This window comes from Eptesicus fuscus, chromosome 11 (assembly GCF_027574615.1).
Source record: "Eptesicus fuscus isolate TK198812 chromosome 11, DD_ASM_mEF_20220401, whole genome shotgun sequence".
Lineage (NCBI taxonomy): Eukaryota > Metazoa > Chordata > Mammalia > Chiroptera > Vespertilionidae > Eptesicus > Eptesicus fuscus.
Genome location: NC_072483.1, coordinates 39,954,837 through 39,976,197, shown reverse-complemented (window position 1 = coordinate 39,976,197; position 21,361 = coordinate 39,954,837). Strand labels below are relative to the sequence as shown.

General features: G+C 43.7%; 1 protein-coding gene and 1 pseudogene across 1 annotated transcript in view; one reads left to right on the top strand and one right to left on the bottom strand.

Annotated features, from left to right (window-relative positions):
* The window catches only part of TANK (TRAF family member associated NFKB activator), a 104,376-nt gene extending 90,881 nt beyond the window's left edge, over window positions 1-13,495 (bottom strand). The window contains exon 1 of the mRNA XM_028141109.2: window positions 13,279-13,495. The gene's annotated coding sequence lies outside the window, so the exon portion shown is untranslated. The remainder of the gene's footprint in view (window positions 1-13,278) is intronic.
* On the top strand, window positions 7,994-8,684 carry LOC103283512 (thioredoxin domain-containing protein 9-like; annotated as a pseudogene).
* Window positions 13,496-21,361: the final 7,866 nt, after the last annotated feature.

Sequence of the window (21,361 nt, the reverse complement as noted above, 5' to 3'; positions counted from 1 at the left end):
CCGCCGCGCAGCCCCCGCGCGCCTGGTGCCGCGGGCCGCGCGCCCCGCACACCGGACGGAGGCCCGGGCGCCCTCTCCGTGCACCGCCCGGCGGCGCTAGATTTCAGTAGAGTTGACTGAATTCAAGGGATTAAGAAGTATAAATTGGGGGGACGCCGCGGCGGCGACGTCCGGAACACGGCGATGGCAGTGCCTGGAGCTCGGCGGCCGCCCAGCGCCCGTCCCAGCCGCGCGGCCCTCGCGCGCCAGGTTTCGCGGGACGCGCGCACCGCGCACCGGACGGAGGCCCGGGCGCCCTTTCCGTGCACCTCCCGGCGGCGCTAGACTTCAGTAAAGTTGACTGAAATGAAGGGATTAAGAAGTACAAATTGAGAAGTTTGAAAAAGATGGCGGCGGAGGTTAAAGGCTGTTCTGTTGCCTCGCACCCAGCGAAATCGGAGGGGATGAGGTGTGGAGGTGCGTGGGTCTGGCTGGTGGCGGGGGAAAGGGGCTTTTGTTCCAAACCTAAGGGAGATTAGCTCTCCATCACCCTGAAACCCATCTTCTGGCGATCCCCGGGAAACCCAGATGCCTGCGGGGAGAGGCGGGACTCTTGCAGAGGTGCGCCCAGCAATCAGTGTTTGCTGCGCTGGAGTGCGGAACGAGGGGACTTAGATACATGGAAGGCAGAAGGACCAGACTCACAGCCATCGAGGCTCGCCGCACCATGGCCTGTTGGCGCCCTGAGACCCCGCCCCGCCCTGGGACCCGCCCCGCACGTCTTGAAGACCTGCCCCGCAAGTCTTGCAGGCACACCTGCGCCCCAAGCAACGGCTTATGCATGTGGGTGGACTGCCCTCTGGCAGCGGACCAGATGATCTGCTGTTCTAGTCGGACTGCTCCAGGGCCACTCAGACAGGAGGAAGAAACTACAGTTTTTGCTGTAATCCTTGCTGAGTGCCTAAGGCAGTAGCTGATCTACACCCCATTGGAGACCCAGAAACGAGGGCATCTAGTGGTCTGTGGGAGATGACACCAGATTTCAACCACGTGCATAAGGGACACATTCAACGGGAATATTCAGTGAGCGCCAAATCTTTGCTGCACCAAGACCCGGCCCATAAACGTGTCTCCTGCACAGCAACTCTTCCTTTATAGACAAAGAGAGCCCCCCCAGTGACACCAACAACAATCAAGACTTAACTATACAAAGGAGGACCAAGATGGAGGCATAGGGCGGAAGCCTGATTGTTGCCTACCACAACAACTTTGAGACTACGACAAGAGAGCAGAGCAGACACCATCCAAGACCACCATAGGGCTGGCTGAGTAGATGCTCTACAACTAGAATAAAAGAGGGGGATGTGGGATGATGCTGATGCCGGTGACCCAAAGACCACACTTTAAGAACTACAGCTCAGGCGACACAAAAGAACTATGGCTCAGGCGATACAACAGCGGCCTGGAACGTGCTCGGCGCAGTTCCCCCGGCGGTCTCCGGCTGAGGGGACGGCTCCACTGGCAGCCAAGCACAGACAGACGAGCCCCTATGAGACATGGGGTGAGAGACTCCGCGCTTGCTGACCTCTGAGTCCGTCAAGAATCTCAACGCCCTGGAAGCGGCCAGGTGCGCATGCTCGGCGACCGGCCACCGATGCAGACCCAAGGGCCGACACAGCGACGCCAGACTGGCCCACCGCCATGCACCGGGTGCACCGGAGCTTCGCCGAGCCGCCGCCCGACGAGTTCTGCAGCAGCCATACTGGAGCTCCGGAAGGATGGCCAGGGGAATTGCTGAGGGGGGATTGACCGGCAGGAATTGGGATCGGGAAGACGGGGCGCCGCTGAGACCCGGGTGCGGGCGGGGTTGCGCGCCTCTGGGCTCGGGTGTGGTCACACGCCTCTGGGTATAAGTGAGGCCTCACGTCCCTGGATCTAGGTGAGGCCACATGCCCCTGGGTCCAGGTGAGGCCGGACTCCGGGTCCGGGTGAGGCCAAGTGCCCCTGGACCCGGATGACGCTGGATCCCGTGCCCGGGTGAGGCCAAGCGCCCCTGGGTGTGGGAGAGCCCACACACCCCTGGGTCCAGGGGAGACCATGTGTCCCTGAATCCGGGTGAGGCCGCGTGCACCTAGGCCCGGGTGAGCCCAAGTGGCCCTGGGTCTGGGAGAGGCCAAGCGTCCCTGGGTCCGGGCGAGACCATGCGTCCCTGGATCCGGATGAGGCCGCGTGCACCTAGGCCCGGGTGAGCCCAAGTGGCCCTGGGTCTGGGAGAGGCCAAGCGTCCCTGGGTCCGGATGAGACCATGTGTACCTGGATCCGGGTGAGGCCTTGGGCACCTAGGCCCGGGTGAGCCCAAGTGGCCCTGGGTCTGGGAGAGGCCAAGCGTCCCTGGGTCCGGGTGATACCATGTGTCCCTGGATTCGGGTGAGGCCTCGTGCATCTAGGTCCGGGTGAGCCCAAGTGGCCCTGGGTCTGGGAGAGGCCAAGCGTCCCTGGGTCCGGGTGAGACCATGCGTCCCTGGATCCGGATGAGGCCTCGTGCACCTAGGCCCGGGTGAGCCCAAGTGGCCCTGGGTCTGGGAGAGGCCAAGCGTCCCTGGGTCCGGGTGAGACCATGTGTCCCAGGATCTGGGTGAGGCCTCGTGCACCTAGGCCCAGGTGAGCCCAAGTGGCCCTGGGTCGGGGAGAGGCCAAGCGTCCCTGGGTCCGGGTGAGACCATGTGTCCCTGGATCCGGGTGAGGCCTCGTGCACCTAGGCCCGGGTGAGCCCAAGTGGCCCTGGGTCTGGGAGAGGCCAAGCCTCCCTGGGTCCGGGTGAGACCATGTGTCCCAGGATCCGGGTGAGGCCTCGTGCACCTAGGCCCGGGTGAGCCCAAGTGGCCCTGGGTCTGGGAGAGGCCAAGCATCCCTGGGTCCGGGTGAGACCATGTGTCCCTGGATCCGGGTGAGGCCTCGTGCACCTAGGCCCGGGTGAGCCCAAGTGGCCCTGGGTCTGGGAGAGGCCAAGCGTCCCTGGGTCCGGGTGAGACCATGTGTCCCTGGATCCGGGTGAGGCCTCGTGCACCTAGGCCCGGGTGAGCCCAAGTGGCCCTGGGTCTGGGAGAGGCCAAGCGTCCCTCGATCCGGGTGAGGCCTCGTGCACCTAGGCCCGGGTGAGCCCAAGTGGCCCTGGGTCTGGGAGAGGCCAAGCGTCCCTGGGTCCGGGTGAGACCATGTGTCCCTGGATCCGGGTGAGGCCTCGTGCACCTAGGCCCGGGTGAGCCCAAGTGGCCGTGGGTCTGGGAGAGACCAAGCATCCCTGGGTCCGGGTGAGACCATGTGTCCCTGGATCCGGGTGAGGCCTCGTGCACCTAGGCCCGGGTGAGCCCAAATGGCCCTGGGTCGGGGAGAGGCCAAGCGTCCCTGGGCCCGGGTGAGACCATGTGTCCCTGGATCCGGGTGAGGCCTCGTGCACCTAGGCCCGGGTGAGCCCAAGTGGCCCTGGGTCGGGGAGAGGCCAAGCGTCCCTGGGTCCGGGTGAGACCATGTGTCCCTGGATCCGGGTGAGGCCTCGCGCACCTAGGCCCGGGTGAGCCCAAGTGGCCCTGGGTCGGGGAGAGGCCAAGCGTCCCTGGGTCCGGGTGAGACCATGTGTCCCTGGATCCGGGTGAGGCCTCGTGCACCTAGGCCCGGGTGAGCCCAAGTGGCCCTGGGTCTGGGAGAGGCCAAGCATCCCTGGGTCCGGGTGAGACCATGTGTCCCAGGATCCGGGTGAGGCCTCGTGCACCTAGGCCCGGGTGAGCCCAAGTGGCCCTGGGTCTGGGAGAGGCCAAGCATCCCTGGGTCAGGGTGAGACCATGTGTCCCTGGATCCGGGTGAGGCTTCGTGCACCTAGGCCCGGGTGAGCCCCAGTGGCCCTGGGTCTGGGAGAGGCCAAGCGTCCCTGGGTCCGGGTGAGACCATGTGTCCCTGGATCCGGGTGAGGCCTCGTGCACCTAGGCCCGGGTGAGCCCAAGTGGCCCTGGGTCTGGGAGAGCCCAAGCGTCCCTGGGTCCGGGTGAGACCATGTGTCCCTGGATCCGGGTGAGGCCTCGTGCACCTAGGCCCGGGTGAGCCCAAGTGGCCCTGGGTCTGGGAGAGGCCAAGCGTCCCTGGGTCCGGGTGAGACCATGTGTCCCTGGATCCGGGTGAGGCCTCGTGCACCTAGGCCCGGGTGAGCCCCAGTGGCCCTGGATCGGGGAGAGGCCAAGCATCCCTGGGTCCGGGTGAGACCATGTGTCCCTGGATCCGGGTGAGGCCTCGTGCACCTAGGCCCGGGTGAGCCCAAGTGGCCCTGGGTCTGGGAGAGGCCAAGCGTCCCTGGGTCCGGGTGAGACCATGTGTCCCTGGATCCGGGTGAGGCCTCGTGCACCTAGGCCCGGGTGAGCCCAAGTGGCCCTGGGTCTGGGAGAGGCCAAGCGTCCCTGGGTCCGGGTGAGACCATGTATCCCAGGATCCGGGTGAGGCCTCGTGCACCTAGGCCCGGGTGAGCCCAAGTGGCCCTGGGTCTGGGAGAGGCCAAGCGTCCCTGGGTCCGGGTGAGACCATGTGTCCCTGGATCCGGGTGAGGCCTCGTGCACCTAGGCCCGGGTGAGCCCAAGTGGCCCTGGGTCTGGGAGAGGCCAAGCGTCCCTGGGTCCGGGTGAGACCATGTATCCCAGGATCCGGGTGAGGCCTCGTGCACCTAGGCCCGGGTGAGCCCAAGTGGCCCTGGGTCTGGGAGAGGCCAAGCGTCCCTGGGTCCGGGTGAGACCATGCGTCCCTGGATCCGGATGAGGCCTCGTGCACCTAGGCCCGGGTGAGCCCAAGTGGCCCTGGGTCTGGGAGAGGCCAAGCGTCCCTGGGTCCGGGTGAGACCATGTGTCCCTGGATCCGGGTGAGGCCTTGTGCAACTAAGCCCGGGTGAGGCCACGTGCCCCTGGGTCTGGGAGAGGCCAAGCGTCCCTGGGTACGGGTGAAGCCAGATCCTGGGTCCGGGTGAGGCCGTGCGCTCCTGGATCCATCCGGGTGAGGCTGGGTCCCAGGCCCGGGTGAGACCACGCGCCCCTTGGGTATGGGTGAGGCCACGTGCCCCTTAGTCCGGGTGACGCCGTGCCCCTGGGTTCGGCCGAGACCAAACCAGAGGGAGTCGGACCTCCATTACCACCATTTGTCCACCATCCAGAGCTGAGGGGTCAGTGCTGACATGTACACATAAGGAACTACTGGACATCGAAATTGGGTCTCAAAAGAACTGTTGGTCCAGGGGGAAGCTCGCTACAGATTGATTCATTTGCCTGTCAGCATAAATATTATTGCTCGTCTCACATTCAGTTCTTATTAGTATATATCTAGTGACATTTGATCTCATTCATCTAGAGGAAATGATGAACAACATAGACTGAGGAACAAGAACAGAACCAGAATCAAGGAGGCATCGATCGGACTATCGGGCCTCAGAGGGAGGATAGGGGAGGGTAGGGGGAGGGTGGGGGGAGGGGGAGAGTTCAACCAAAGGACCTGTATGCATGCATATAAGCCTATCCAACGGTTAAGTTCAACAGGGGATTGGGGCATGCGTGGGGAGAGGGGTGGGATGGGAATGGGGGGATGAGGACAAATATGTGACACCTTAATCAATAAAGAAATTAAAAAAATAAAATAAAATAAAAAAAAGGGGAAAAAATTAAAAAAAAAAAAAAAAAAAAAAAAGAATAAAGAAAAAAGAGCCTAAAGACATGTGAGACAACATCCAGTGGACCAACACATGCATTATGGAAGTTCTGAAGGAGAAGTGAGAGAAAAGGAACAGAAAAAAATATTTTGAGGATATAATGGCCCCAAATTTCCCAATTTGATGAAAGACTGTATCTGCACATTCAAGAAGCTCAATAAATGACAGTAGGATAAGCACAAAGAGATTCGTACTTAGGTTCATTATAATCAAACTGTTGAGAGCCCAAGATGAAAGAATCTTGAAAGTAGTAAGAAAGAAATGACTCATTATGAACAAAGGATCCTCAGTAAGAATACAAACAATGTCACTTTGAAATTATGAGGGAAGGAAAACAATGGAATGACATATTTAAAGTGCTGGAAAAAAGAAGTCTCAACCATGAATTTTATGTCTGGCAAATCTGTTCTTCAAAAGTAAGGAGAAATTGAAATAGTCTGAGATAAAAAAAAGCATGGAAAAATTCTCCATGCAAATAGTTACAAAAAGAGAGATGGAGCAGCTATACTAATATCAGATAAAATAGCTTTTACGTAAAAAACTGTTGTAAGAATGAAGAAGGGCATTATATAGTGATAAAAGTCATGTATCAAGAAGATATAACAATTATACAGAAATACACATCAAACAAACGCCCCCTGTCCCCTGCACATACATGAAGCAAATATTGATAGAACTGAAGGGAGAAATAGACAGGATAGAGTAATAGTTGGAGATACCACTTTTATTATTATTTTTAAATATACTTCTTTATTGATTTCAGAGAGGAAGGGAGAGGGAGAGAGAGAGAGAGAGAGAGAGAGAGAGAGAAACATCAATGATGAGAGAGAATCATTGATTGGCTGCCTCCTGCATGCCCCCTACTGGGGATTGAGCCCACAACCCGGACATGTGCCCTTGGCCAGAATCAAACCTGGGACCCTTCAGTCCGCAGGTTGACGCTCTACCAACTGAGCCAAACCGGCTAGGCTAGGGCAAGGAGATACCACTTTTAATAAATGATAGAAAAAACAAAGTTCAAAAGGAAATAGAGGACTTGAAGAATAGTATAAACAACTAGACCTAACAGATATATATAGAACAATCTACCCAACAACAGTAGAATACACATTCTTCTCAAGTGGATATGAAAACTTCTCCATGATAGATTAAATGTTAGGCCACAAAAACTCTCAATATATTTAAAAATATTGAAATCATATGAAATATCTTCTCCAACCAAAATGAAATGAAGCTAGAAATCAATAAAATAAGGAAAACTGGAAAATTCATAAATATGTGCAAATTAAACAACACATTCTTAACCAATGGATCAATAGGAAATCACAAGGGAAAGTAGATTTACTTAGAAATAGATCGCACCATGCCAAAACTCATGGGATGCAATGAAAGCAGTGTTCTGAGGGAAATTAATAGCTGTAAACATCTACATTTTTAAAAAAGAGAAAAGTCTGAAATCAATAACCTAATTTGACATGCCAAAGAACTAGAAAAAGAAACAAAGCTAGCAGAAGAAAAACAATAGCGATCAGAGCAGAGATAAATGAAATCAAGAATGGAAAAACAATAGAGTCAATGAAGTCAAAATCAGTTTTTAAAAGCTTGACAAAAAATCTTTAGCTAGTCTTATAAGAAAATGGGAGAGAACAACAAATAATTAAAACCAGAAATGAAAGTGTGGACATTACCACCAACTAAACAGAAATAACAAGGATAATAAGAGAATACTATGAATAATTATATGCCAACAAATTAGATTACCTAATAGTAATGTACAAATTCCTAGAAACACACAAATTACCAAAACTGAATCTAGAAATAGAAAATATAAACATACTTATATCAAAGAGATCTAATCAGTAATCAAAAACCTCCTAAGAAAGGAAGGTCCAGGATCAGTTGGTTTCACTGGTGAATTCTATCAAATGTGTAAAGAAGAATTAACACCAGTCCTTCTCAAACTCTTAAAAAATTTAGAGGAGAAGGAAATACTTCCTAACTCATTCTATGAAGCCAGGATTACTGTGATACCAAAGCCAGACAAAACACTGAAATAAAAGAAAACTAAAAACCAATATTCCTCTCCCCTCTCAATTCCTCAGTGTCACAGGCTGTAAGATATAGAAGGACCCCAGCCAATCTGGAGGTAAAAGTGACAGCCGGTTCATAGCCACTAGCAGTTGTTGTGAGGCTGAAGCCAGAGTGGACTGTTCTTCTGGAGCCACTAGTCCGTCATTTCTCAAGTATCGCCGAGAGCCCAGCAAGGCTGAACTGTAAAGAATGGAAGCGAATGCATCTGTTGAGATGTTTTTAAAAGTCCTTGGAGAATCAGTTGCTTCAGACTACCAAACTAGTGGAAGAACATTTGGATGCTGAAATTCAGAAACTGGATCAGATGGATGAAGATGAATTGGAACACCTCAAAGAAAAGAGATTTGAGGCACTAAGAAAAGCTCAACAGCCGAAATGAGGATGACTTTCAAAAAGGACCTGGGGAATACAGAGAAATCCCCAGTGAGAGAGACTTTTTTCAAGAAGTCAGAGAGAGTAAAAAAGTGGTTTGCCATTTCTACAAAGACTCCACATTCAGGTGTAAAATGCTAGACATTCACTTGGTAATATTGTCCAAGAAACATCTGGAGACCACAGTTTTGAAGCTGTATGTAGAAAAGCACCTTTCTTTTTTTGAGAGACTGAGGATCAAAATCATTCCCACACTGGCATTGGTAAAAGATGGAAAAACATAAGATTATGTTGTTTGACTTACTGGCCTAGAAAATACAGATGACTTCACCACAGAAACTTTAGAATGGAGGCTTGGTTGTTCTGATATTCTTAATTACAATGGGAATTTAATGGAGCCACCATTTCAGAGGCAAAAGAAATTTGAAACAAACTTCCCAAAGCTGGAAAAGAAAACTATCAAGGAAAGAAATATGATTTGGACTCTGATGATGGAGAGCAGTTATAATTCTTTGTAAAGTGACTTTTTACTTATGCTTACTTTAGAATTAGATGTATTTTCTAAATTCTGTTGACTTTTGATACATTGATCATCTAATGATCTTATTTTAGCTTTATATGGTTGCATCACATTGAAAGACATCTTTAATATTTTCTGTGTGGAGCTCATGTTTAAGTTGAGGAAAACTGCTGAGTTCTTATATTATTTGGGTATGAGAATTCTCTATTTTTGCAATTGATTTTTATCATAATATGAGTGTTTATGTCTTTGTACCATTCACAGTTGTGTTTTTAATCCACTGGTTTGGAAATAGAACTTCAGCGAACAGTTTCAGGACTAATTCTCATGCATTATTTACTTCATACAACAGGTCAAGTATCATTTAATGGTGTAACAGACTGCACTTGTAAATGAATTATTAACCCTTTTCACTTCTGTAACATATTTATAACTATTAACAAGCTGATAAAAAACAACAATGACCAAAATCATTTATGGATAAAGATGCAAAAATTCTCCATAAAATACTAGTAAACTAAACTAATAGCATATTAAGTAGACTTTACATTATGACCAAACGTGACTTATCCCTGGAATGCAAGGGTAGTTAAACAGAAGAAAATCATTCAATGTGGCATACCACATTATAGAATAAAGAAAATAAAACACCCCACATGATTATCTCCATTGATGCAGAAAAGACATTTGACAAAATCCAACACCCTTTCATGATTTAAATAAAAAGATGCAGACAACTAGAAATGGAAGGGGACTTCCTCAATATGATAAAGAGAATTTATGAGAATTCCATAGCTAACATATTACTCAATGGTGAAAAACTGAAAGGTTTCCCCTTAAAACCAGGAACAAGGCCACTGCAGTTCAACATTGTCCTAAAGTTCTAACCAAAGCATTTAAACAAGAAAAAGAAATAAAAAGCACCCAAATTAGAAAGGAATAAATGAAAATATCTGTTTGTAGATATTATCTCTCTATATATAAAAGGCTAATATGCACAGTGTCCCCTCGGGAGTTCAACCAGGAGACCGGGAGTTCAATTGCTTGCTGTGACATGCACTGACCACCAGGAGGTGGCGCGGAGCGAAGGAAGGCCCCAGCTGGCAGCTGAAAGGCTCTGATTGGCTCTGATCACCCGCCAGGCCTAGGGATCCTACCGATGCACGAATTTTGTGCACCAGGCATCTAGTCCTATATATAAAAAATCCCAAAGAATCCATAAAAATGGACAAATGATTTTACCACAGTTGCTGAATATAAGATCAACACTCAAAAATCAGTTGTGATTTTATGCATCACCAATGAACAATCCAAAAATGAAATTAAGGATATAATTCTATTTATAATAGTATTCAAAATAATTTCATGTAATGTGAATTTTACCTCAATTTTTTTTAAAGGGGGAAAAAAGGAAAAATTAAGGAAGTCTAAATGAACTATGGACTGAGTTAGTAAAAATGTATCAATATTGGTTCCTTAAGTGTAACAAATGTACCATACTAATGTAAGATGTTAATAACAGAGGAAACTGTGTGTGATGGGGTATATGGAAACTCCGTAAAGTTTGCTCAATTTTTCTCTGAATCTAAAGTTATTCTAACAAGCTTGTTAACTAAAAAAAACCCTTTATTATCCTAAGTAATTTTTGGATCAAGGAGGAAATAAAACTGCAACGAAAAAACATAAAATAATGGCCATGTGAAAGTGACATAAAAGTGAGATGTAGTTAAAATGGTACTTAAAGAAAATTCCTAGCCTTAAATATTTTTATTACAAAACAAGAAAGAAAAAAAAAATCTAACCATTCAACTCAAGTACAGAAAATTAAAAGTAAAATATTCTAAAATAAAGCATTAAGAAATATTAATAAATATAAAAAACCTAATTATTAAAAAAATGAAAACCATAAAAGTGATACATCCAGGAGATTAACTCTTTGACATGTCCAATCAGGAAAAAACAAAGAGAGAGAGAAAACATAAATGGTCAAAATAAGTAATGAAAAAGGGTTATCCACAGTTATAGAGATGATTTTTAAAAAGTACAAGAGAATACCATGTATGCTAATACATTTGAAAAATTTGATTAAAAAAAAAATCACATGAACAAAACAACCAAAAGTGGGTGCCAAGGATAAATAGTGTTAAGGTTTGCTCTTTAAACATTTCAAAGAGCAAATAAAGCCCATTAAATTTTTGAGAGCATGGTAAACCGGTATTTTTTTTTATCAGAAAATGAAAAATACAGATTAATTTTATTTAAGAATATGAAAGCAAAATTTCTCAGTAAATTACAGACATTTCTTATTCAGCATACATTGGTGTAAGATCAGTGAATTTGGACACATTTTGCATACCACTGTCGGTTGTAACTGAATTGTGGTCTGCAACTAGCGCTGTCATAATAGGGAGAAAGCTTTTTGCACAAAACGCAGGAACAGCTGCTTTGTTTGAGTATCTGGTTGCTCTGCTGGGAGAGGGCTCTTTGGCTGTGCCACATTGTTTTCATTCTTTTCTGTTAATTTGAGTTGTGAACTAAATTGTGAAGCCAAAATAATAGGGGAGAGGCGTCTAAGCAATGTGGATTGAAGAGAAAATGAGGAAATGTGTAGGTTTGGTTGGTTTTGATCAATTTATTATTTTAACCAGAGCAAAAATATATATACTTTATAACTATAAATCTACCTTTATACTGGGGCCATGATTTTTGATATCACAGAATTTTTTAAAAAATGAAATTATTGTATTGTGTAACAGCACAGTACTATATAGTTTAAAACTATATAGAAACCTATACAGTTGTCTCTAATGTTATAAAAAAGACGTTGAATATGGTTTTACATGAAGTCTGGATACACCTTTAGCAAACTTGGGTTAGAAATGTATTTGGTAGTTATTTGGTTTTTATAACAAGCTTATTTACTTCAAACCAATAGCCAACGTCATTCTTAATGTTAACCACTAGGGAAATTCCCACTGAGATCAGAACGAGACAAGGGTGGCTGCTATCTCTTCTGTTATTAAACACTGTTCTAGAAGTTCTGGACAATGTGGTGAGAAGAAGAAAAAAGGATACAAAATTATATTTTTCTTATCTAGACATCACATGTAAATTACCCAAAATAATTTAGAATAAAGGATCGATATCATGGCTAAATGCAAGATAAAATTATGAAATCAAGAACTTTTTAAAATCACAACCCCACACAAAGAAAATAAAACATGCTGAAATACAGTTTACTATAAACAAAAACCTATATGTTTCCAGGGGCCTTAAGTACACGGAGAGAAAGAATGTTTGCAGAACAGGCAAGTTTTCCACTGTAAGGATGATTCTTTTCATCAAATAAGTGTATGTTTTATGAAATTCCAACCAGAACTTTTTGGGAGGAATTTAACGGATTTGTTTTAAATCTTCCAGTTGGCCATCTCTTTTATTGTCACAAGTGTTTAAAAGAAGTAACCGGACATTCCTTTAGGGCCCTGGTCACTTGCTAGCAGGAACCTCAGTCAGGTTGGACTTGATATACAGCCCACATCCCTCCTGCATGGAGATAGACACCAGTGTGCGCCTGTGAACAGGTACAAGTCCACCCTGGAGGGAGTGAGGAAATGGGGTGGACGAGTGAAGAGAAGGAAGACCTGGAAATGACTTCTAAGCTTCAATGAATGACTTGGCTGCTCTGGACCCTTGGCTAGGTCATCTTCCTTTCTTCCCCATCATTTTGCAGTTCAGATAAGACATCTCAAAATGTTGTTTTAATGTTGTCAGAAGGCAGGGCAGTGGAAACAGAGAGCCATGGAAAAAGTGATATGAGATCATGTGTAAGCCCTGGGTCTGCCTTGAGCTGGAAGATCTTGTGATTGTTTTCCTCCAGGAGACACTCAATAAATGGCAGCTATTAATATAACAATAGTGATAATGATTCTTGATGTTTAATCTTTTTGAACTATCAACATTTCCTAGGATTATCATTAAGAAAATATTTAAGAAAATACTATACAATCTTTAGTATTCATCTTTGTTTATGAACATGAAAGTCAATTGGTAATAGAAGAAGACTAGATTACTCTAATTATGTAAGTTTAAATGTTTTAAGATAGGAAATGGAAAGTTTTCTATGAGGTTAATACTTTATTGTAAAGATATATTCATTAACATGTATTTCTTAGAAAATGGAAAAATATAAACTTTAGCTAATGTTTGAATGAATACACTGGATGAGACCGGAATTGATCTTTAAAATTTTAACCCAAAAGAAGCATGACTATATATAGTATTAGTGTACTTTTCGACCTAGTAAGCTATATGCAACTTAACTTATGCTAACTACATATCTTTTAAGTCTTACATTGTTATAAAAACCACTCAGAGAAGGTGTATGTTCCAGATATAAACGAAAAAAATAATCATTTCAAATAGACATAAATTCTATTTTAAATGTTGGGAAAAATGTAAAAAAAATCACAGTGTTTTAATTTTTCCTTTAGTTTTAGCTAAGGACCCTATTTTGTAAACATCAAATTTCTAACTATGACAATAAATACAAAGGTATTATTGAATCATGTCATAAATTACTCACTTAGCAGAAGCAAGAGGAGAACAAGTCAGCCACACTTCAGTTTAAGACATCCTGGCCACCTTGCTTAGGTTGCGAATCAATAGGAACTACTGAAGTTTTTGGTCACCTCTTCTTCAGATTACAAGTCTTCCTTCACAGACTATTCCTCTTTAAAGTTGAGGGCAGTTACCGGGTCTGAAAGCTTTATACACAGGCTCTAGAATGCTGCCCAAACCTCCCTGAGCTCTCCCTTGTGTTGAACTGGGAACTTCCACTGAGAAATCCCCTGACTTGAAAACTTCCTTATTTGTAACTATCAACGGCCAATCATGGCAACACATTGAAATGAAGCAAAGACTACCAGAAATTGTTCTGTAAACCACCCGTGACTGCAGCTCTGACTTCCTTTTGAAGCAAAGACACTTTACTTGAATAGTTAGGGCATTTTAAGAAAAATCCAGAAATTATAAACACAAATATTTTAGGTTTAAGCAGATTTTCATGTAAGAAAATTTAAAAAATAAGTTTATTTGACAAATAGTGTTTTTTTTTTTTGTTTTGTTTTGTTTTGTTTTTAGCTTTTAAGAAGTCACTCTCCCCACTAAGTAGTATATTTATAAGCAGAAGGCAAAGACCAGTTGTCTTTGCTTTATGGTCAACAGGGGTCAGTTGGATGAAGCCTAGTAATGATAATGTTTATGCTGGATTCCAGAGCCTGACCTCAGGTACTTAGAAGAGAGGGGAAGTAAAGAGGCTCTTAAGACAGCTTTTCTCCTTGGGAACTAAGGTGCACGTGGAGGGGTGTATGCTCCAGCTTCTCGGGCTATTTGGAGTAAAACATGCACATGGAAGGCAGCATAGGCACCACTCACATTTTTCTTTGTTGTAAAATTTTAGAGCTGGGACTGTCCTTAGACACCATCTGCTCTATTTCCTTTTTATTCAGACGAGGAAACAGGAAAGGATAAATGCTCAAAGTCACAAAGAAAGACAGAGGCAGAACTCAGATGAAAATCTGAATCTTTTGAATCCAAGTGCGGTTGTTTTTTTTGTGTTTTGTTTTTTTACAGTCCTATACTGTCAGCATCTCAAGTTTTAACTAGGAAAAAGACTGTAACCACAAAAAGACTGAGAGTCTCCTGGTTCGGTTCCTACATTTTTCAGATAAGGCGTCCGAGACCTTACCCAAAGTTCCTCCATCAGTAAAAGGGTTAGAATTTAGAACTTCTGATTCTCAGGCTAGTGGCCTGTCCACTTGAAAACACTGCCCTCTGTTAAATTAGATGCTAAATAAGCCTGAGATATTTCTACTCATGATGAAATTATTCTATAAAAAGGAAATAATCTTGAAAGTATCTAAAATGATGAATAGGCTTATGATTTAACATGTTCCATTTGCTCATCTGACATAGAATGAAGAATTAATTTCCTTCAGTGCCTTGTGTTTTATAACTACCTTACTGATATCAAATGTTAAGCTTTCTTGTGTGCAATGGAAAAATAAAACCTAACTAATACTGCAAATGTAGAAAAAGAAAAAAGTGAGCCACTGGTGGAAGGAAAGCATGCTTCTCAAGAATTTACATTTTGAATTAACAGGATCTTAAAAACAAGACTCTTTTTAAAAAAGCAGTGCTGACGTCTTAACTGGGAAATGCCCCTTTGATTTCTCCATCTGTGCCCCTTTCCTCTTCTACTTGCTCTGGCCTGTGAGCTTGGCTGATGCCCAAGCTCCAGCGGAAATGCCAGTCCTGGCTATTTGGCCTCAACCTGGAGGGGCACTGCTTGTAAGAGGGTCCTGAGGCCAAGACAGAGAAGCTACAGTTAGAGATCTTTTTGAGGAAATTCTGTCTGAGTGAATGGAATTTAAAACCTATGCCACCGAGCAGTTCTGGCTCTTGGCAAAACATGTGAGGCAGATGGAACTTTTTATCTTTGTTGTTTCTTGTGGTTCCTTTTTCTAGTCCCTTCCCCTCCTTTTTTTCCTCTCAGAGTCATAAACAATGTAACCTGGGCAGATAGAAATGCAGATTCCTGTAGGGGAGAAAGGAGCAAACTGGCGCTAAGCCACAATCGGCAAGAGTTAAGGTACAAATGACTAGAGTAAGAGGGGACTTGGGGTGCTTCAAGCCCAAATGAGAGGATGGAAAGCAAAAGTCAGGTTCCCATTTAAGCTGAGGTGAATGGCCAAGGGGTTGCCAATCAAAGGATGAAGAGATCACTACCATGAGCAACAGGATTCTCAGGGCAGGTCTGGGAGAAAGGCCTCCCTAAGAATTCCTGGAAAGCAAAGTCTTACCTAGGGACAGTGGAGGGCAAGAAAGCCAGGGCTCTTAATTGCTGGCTGGGATTCAGAGCAGAGATATGTGCAAGGTGCCGTGTGGGGGGAGAGGCAGTTCTCAGCTGGAGTGACTCATGAAGAGAAGCATGGACACCCAGGAACTGAACAAGCAAAAAGGATCTAGGGTTAAAGTTTGATACTTTTCCCCATAGTCTCAGTAAGTTCACTGTGATTTTTTTAGGCTAACCTTATGGCGTTTTGCTCATTTCTATAACTTTATAGGTAAAGTTTTTCTAAAAACCTTAGTTTGCTTTTTAACCTTTAGAGATAACCAAATCTGTGAGTACTCATATGTGGAATCTAATGAACAAAATAAACTGATGAACAAAATAGTTACAGAGACATAGAAACATGCAACAGACTGCTGAATCTCAGAGGGAAGGCGGGGGAGGGTAGGTGGATGGGAGGAGATCAACCAAAGAACTTATATGCATATATTTATAACCCATTGACAAAGACAATAGAATGGTGAAGGCCTGGGGCAGGGGAGGGGGCGGGCTAGAAGGGGTCAATGGGGGCGGGAGGGGGGAGGGGACATATGTAATACTTTCAGCAATAAAGATTTAATTTCAAAACAACAACAACAAAAACAAGTCCGTGAGGTACACAGATATCCTGAGCATTTAAGAAGTACCTCAAGCCTATTATTTTTGAGACAGGAATAAAAGTAAGACCCTGGCTTTCTCAGCACTCTCTCATCCTTATTGTATGACTAGAGGCCCGATGCACGAAATTCGTGCAAGAGTAGGACTCTCCCCTTCCCCCCCCCGCCCCCCCCACAGCCGGCACCGGCTTCCCTCTGGAACCTGGGACCCAGGCTTCCCTCGAAGCCCTGGCTTCATCCAGAAGGATGTCTTTCATTGACCCAAAAGCATATTATGCTTTTATTATTATAGATGGCTACATGTTTTTGGTTATCAAAAGAAAGAGGACACTTAGTGATGTATGATGAAAAGAAGGTTAATCGAACTAAAATCCAAAAATATCTTAACAAATTCAAGTTATAAGTGGGTGCCAGCATGAAATTTAACAAGAGTAATTATAAGGTTGTCTAGTTACTACTCCCATCTTATACACTACACCAAGCATGTCAAACTCGCGGCCCGTGGACCACATGCCTTGTTTATTTGGCTCGTGTAAGCCTTTGAGTTTGACATGCTTGCCCTACACCATCCTACAACCATGCCACACCATCCACCATCCTACAAAAATACAGGAAAAAATTGCACTAGCCCAGAAAGGTGATGATGAAATGCAATTTAGTAGTAGTCATACAAAAATGACTTAAGAGTTTTACATGAGGTAATGTTATGAGGATGTTAAAAAAATTCCAAAATGAACTTAGACGCTCCATTCTTAGAAGTTCTTCTAGAATGAGGGAAATTGTGCTTTCAGACCCTCTTTCTGGGTACCACTCTTTAAGAAAACCATGGACAAACTAGTTATTAAATACTTATTAAATACTTATCCATAATACATGTGTGTGATTGTAGGAATGGAGGATGTTTAACTTAGACAAAATGAGAAAAAAATATCAATTCAAATATCAATTATCTGTTTTTATATCACTCCAACATGGTCCTCAGACTAGTAAGTAGGAGCTAAAAGGAAAATGTTGAGATTTACATGAGAGATCAACATTCCAATAGTAAAAATAATAGTAAGTCACCCTGGGAGTTAATGAGTTCTCTGTTCTTGGGGAAAATCAAGCATAAGATAAAGGACCACTTCTTGGGAATGCTAAAAGGGTATTAATATCTCACGTGAGATCATAATGACTAATACAGCATTTACTCTGGTCCTGGCATGATTCTAAGTACTTCACATGTACCTCTTCATTTAATCCTTAAAAGTGCCCTATAAGGAAGGTGCTCTTTTATAGAAATAAAAGTGAGGCATAAAGAAGTTAATTAACTTAACCAAGTACATGTAGCTAGTAAGTGGGAGCCCAGGTATCTGTCTCCAGAGTCCATACTCTTGACAACTTTACTGTAGTGCAGCTGGGATGTTCATTATAGCACTTTATCAAATACAGAGCCCCTTATTTGCTGGTAGCATGGAATTTTAGAGGACGTGAAAAGAAACTCAAATGTTTATCCGACTACTTTTTATTCCTTCTTATGCCCAATTTTGAAAGCTTCCAACCTGACAAGAAGTTAATGAACTGAGAGTGTGCCACCTCTAATGCCTGTTCAATATCTACCAGTTTGGTATTAGGATGGGCATGTAAAGATAATATAATTGGAGACAGCAAGAGGATGGGAAAAGAAAAGGAGAGTGATGCAGAAGTGGGACCTTTGTTGAGAAATGGAAAAGGGAACTAGACTTGCTGCTATTTCTCAAATGCCAATTTAGGAAAATCGGGCAGCCTTGGAGCAGAGTCAATGCCATTAGTTAAGGATGATGACAGCGCACAATTTGTTTCTGCAGATTTACTTATCCTTCAATTTTTCCTTTCCAATCTGTTATGTATAGCTTAGTAAGTCCCATAAAAAATCCATGATACTTTCTTCAGGGTACCAGGTGAACTATAAAAAATTTCTATGAGTTGACAGAATTTCATCAGGGAGTGAAGGCACCTCACCATAGAAAGGTCTGCTTCAGGTATTACACATTCTTCTTTCTGTTTTAGTGGTCAAGGTAGCAATACATATAGTTTATTGCCAAATGGCCCTTTTATTTTGATCTATGTACTGCGATTCCTCCTATCTAAGGTTAATGAGAACCACCACCCAAAAGAATGAGTTTCACGACATTTTCTTTCTATATTGAGAAACCCAGAAAAGTGGTTCAGACACTAGAATAAAGAAAATAGAAATTACTTGGCTCCCTCATAGAGATCCAGAATTTATAAATGGTTGGAAAACAAATTTGCATTACTTAAAACATATTTCTTTTGGATTTACAAATTCATGAAATTGCAATGGCTGTGAGATGCTTAAGGTCATCAATCATTTTCTATGTGAGCACACACAATACAGTAATTTAGTTCTGATTCAGTTTCTAATATTAATAGGATTAATAGTTCATACTTGTAATTCTCTATAAATGAGGAGATAAAAAAACATGAGAGCTTATGCATAGCAATGCATAGCAATAACAGCAAGAGAGAAATTAGAGAGAAGAAAAAAGAGGGAGAGACAGGAAAGATAATCCATAAAGTCTGAGTTTATCTGTGGCTTTAATAAGTCAGACTTCCAAAAAGATCTGACCTTTGAAAACCATTTAGCTTGACTCCAGAGGGAGGTTGGGAAGACTGAGTAGCCGAAGCTCGCAGAGAGATTTCAAGATTCCTTCTGTTCTTTATTCTTTGGCTTACCAGTTAAGTTTCCTTTTAAGTTTATAATATTTGGGTAGTGCCAGTGACATGATGAGAGATTCAATAAACATGGGTTTCAAGTAAAATCACAAGCGATTGTTTGAGGGGGAAAATTGAAGCAGTGCTAGAAGTGCAGGAATCAAAGAGATTTTCTCAATATCAAATAGCTGACTAATGGTGTTGAGAAATTTCCACTGGCATTAGAGATCCTGCCTCCAAAATACTCTATCAGCTCTGACTTTACAATCTGAGGATGCTGTTAAGGTTTGGAAGCTGAGTGGGGTGTGATTGGAGAACTTTTTCTGATTACTGGGGAAATGCCGTCTCATCCCTTTTCACTGGGTTTCATATTTTAAAATATTGTTTGAATGGAAAATAACCTCTCTAGGAACACCTACTAGTATTTCCCATGTCATCCATTTATTTATCAGTTGCTCTAGGTTGATCACCTCTGGGCAGAGGGTGCCATAGAACCAAGCACTTTGTAGCACATCAGAGGAATTAACATCACCTCTGTGTTAAGAGGCAGTCTATCAGAAGGTTAGGCACACATAAAGTGGAACCATATTGCCTACGTTCCAAATCCTGACTCCATTCTTGAATAGTTCTTTACCTAACTCTTATGGTAGTTTGAGCATAGGATGAATGAATTACTATATGTAAAACATAAAATGCGGAGCACATGGTGAGGCTATGTGAGTTTTTTGTTATTGTTCTTTACTCCCTGGTATATTTTTAGTCACTGTCTCTGTGAAATCATAATGTGAATTTATACACGTATTGCTGGAAAACTAGAGAGAGAAATTAAATTAATGAAGAAGATAAAGAGACATATTTATCAAGTAACTTTATTGTGCCAGGCACCATGCTAGTTGTTACATACAAATACATCACCTTACTGAATCATCTCAACCACACTAGGAAGTAAATTGAATTCTCATTCTATAGGTGAGAAAACAGGAGAGAAGGATCACACCGGTTCTAGTGTGGAACCAGGATTTGAATTGAGGCCTATCTAACTCTGAAGCCCATGCTTTTTCTACCACACGACACAGTCTCTCTTAAGAAGAAAATTTATAATAATCAGAATGAGTGAAAAATTCACTTACTTAGTTTAGGCCCATGACCTGAGTTTCCTCTAAAAGTGGGGAAATTTTTCATGGAGCTTGAGTTTGTAACTTTGAATGAAATTAACTAGAGTGGAGTGGCGGCTAGTTAGAAAGCTGCCTAGACAGGAAACACAGTTTTAGTCCAGCTGGTGGCCCAGCAAGGAGGGGGGATGCTGGTGAAGATTTTCTCCAGTGGGGTGCTCCTTTTCTTTTCTTTTCTTTTCTTTTCTTTTCTTTTCTTTTCTTTTCTTTTCTTTTCTTTTCTTTTCTTTTCTTTTCTTTTCTTTTCTTTCTTTCTTTCTTTTCTTTCTTTCTTTTCTTTTTTTTCTTTTGTTTTAATAAATATATTTTTATTGATTTCATAGAGGAAGGAAGAGAGAGATAGAAACGTCAATGATGAAAGAGAATCATTGATTGGCTGCCTCCTGCATGCCCCCACTGGGGATCAAGTCTGCAACCCAGGCATGTGCCCTTGATAGGAATCAAACCTGGGACCCTTCAGTCCGCAGGCCGACGCTCTATCCACTGAGCCAAACCGGCTAGGGCAAGGGTGCTCCTTTTTAAGGTGGGGCATGGTCTGGAAACAGGTGGCACCACAGCTGCGAGAGCTTTGGAGCTTGGGAAATGTTTGAAGATAGAAGTACATGAAATATTTATTTCTTGGGGTTTCCCGTTACATTTTTATGTTTGGCTTCTGTGAACTAGAGGAGACACCTTTTGTATGTACATACCTTTCTGAGGTTTCAGAGGAAATGGTTCTTTAATTGCTGAAAACTCTAGTCGAGTAGAATAAATTACTTTGAACTACTATGTGTGATACAGAGAGGAAGAAAACATAATCGAATGAAGAGGAGAGAGATTAGAGACAGGGAGATCAATTAGGAATATATATACATATTTTTTTGCTATAAAATTGGCAGAACATGGGACTGATTAAATAAGGGAAACCAAGGAAAGGAAGTTGTTGAAGAAGCTCCTGGGTTTCTAATTGTGTGACTGGAAAGTTGGTTTATTAAGGTAAGCCCTAATCCAGTGATTGTGAGAGTCACTGTGGTGCCAGGCACCATTCTAGCTGCTGCACACAAAGATATCACTTCATAGAATCTTTCCAACCACATTAGAACCTGGAAGAAAGGATGTAGAGAAAACAGGACCATGTTAGTGGAGGAGAGATGTTCATTTTTACACAAGTTGATATTCAGGAGCTGGTAGAGCATTCACGTATTGAGCAAGTAGTTGGGCATGAGGTCTATCAGACTTCAATTCACCCATAAACTGTTAGGATGGTAAATCCTACCAAGGGTCTGAGGAGAAGACTTTAACTCAGTGGTTCTT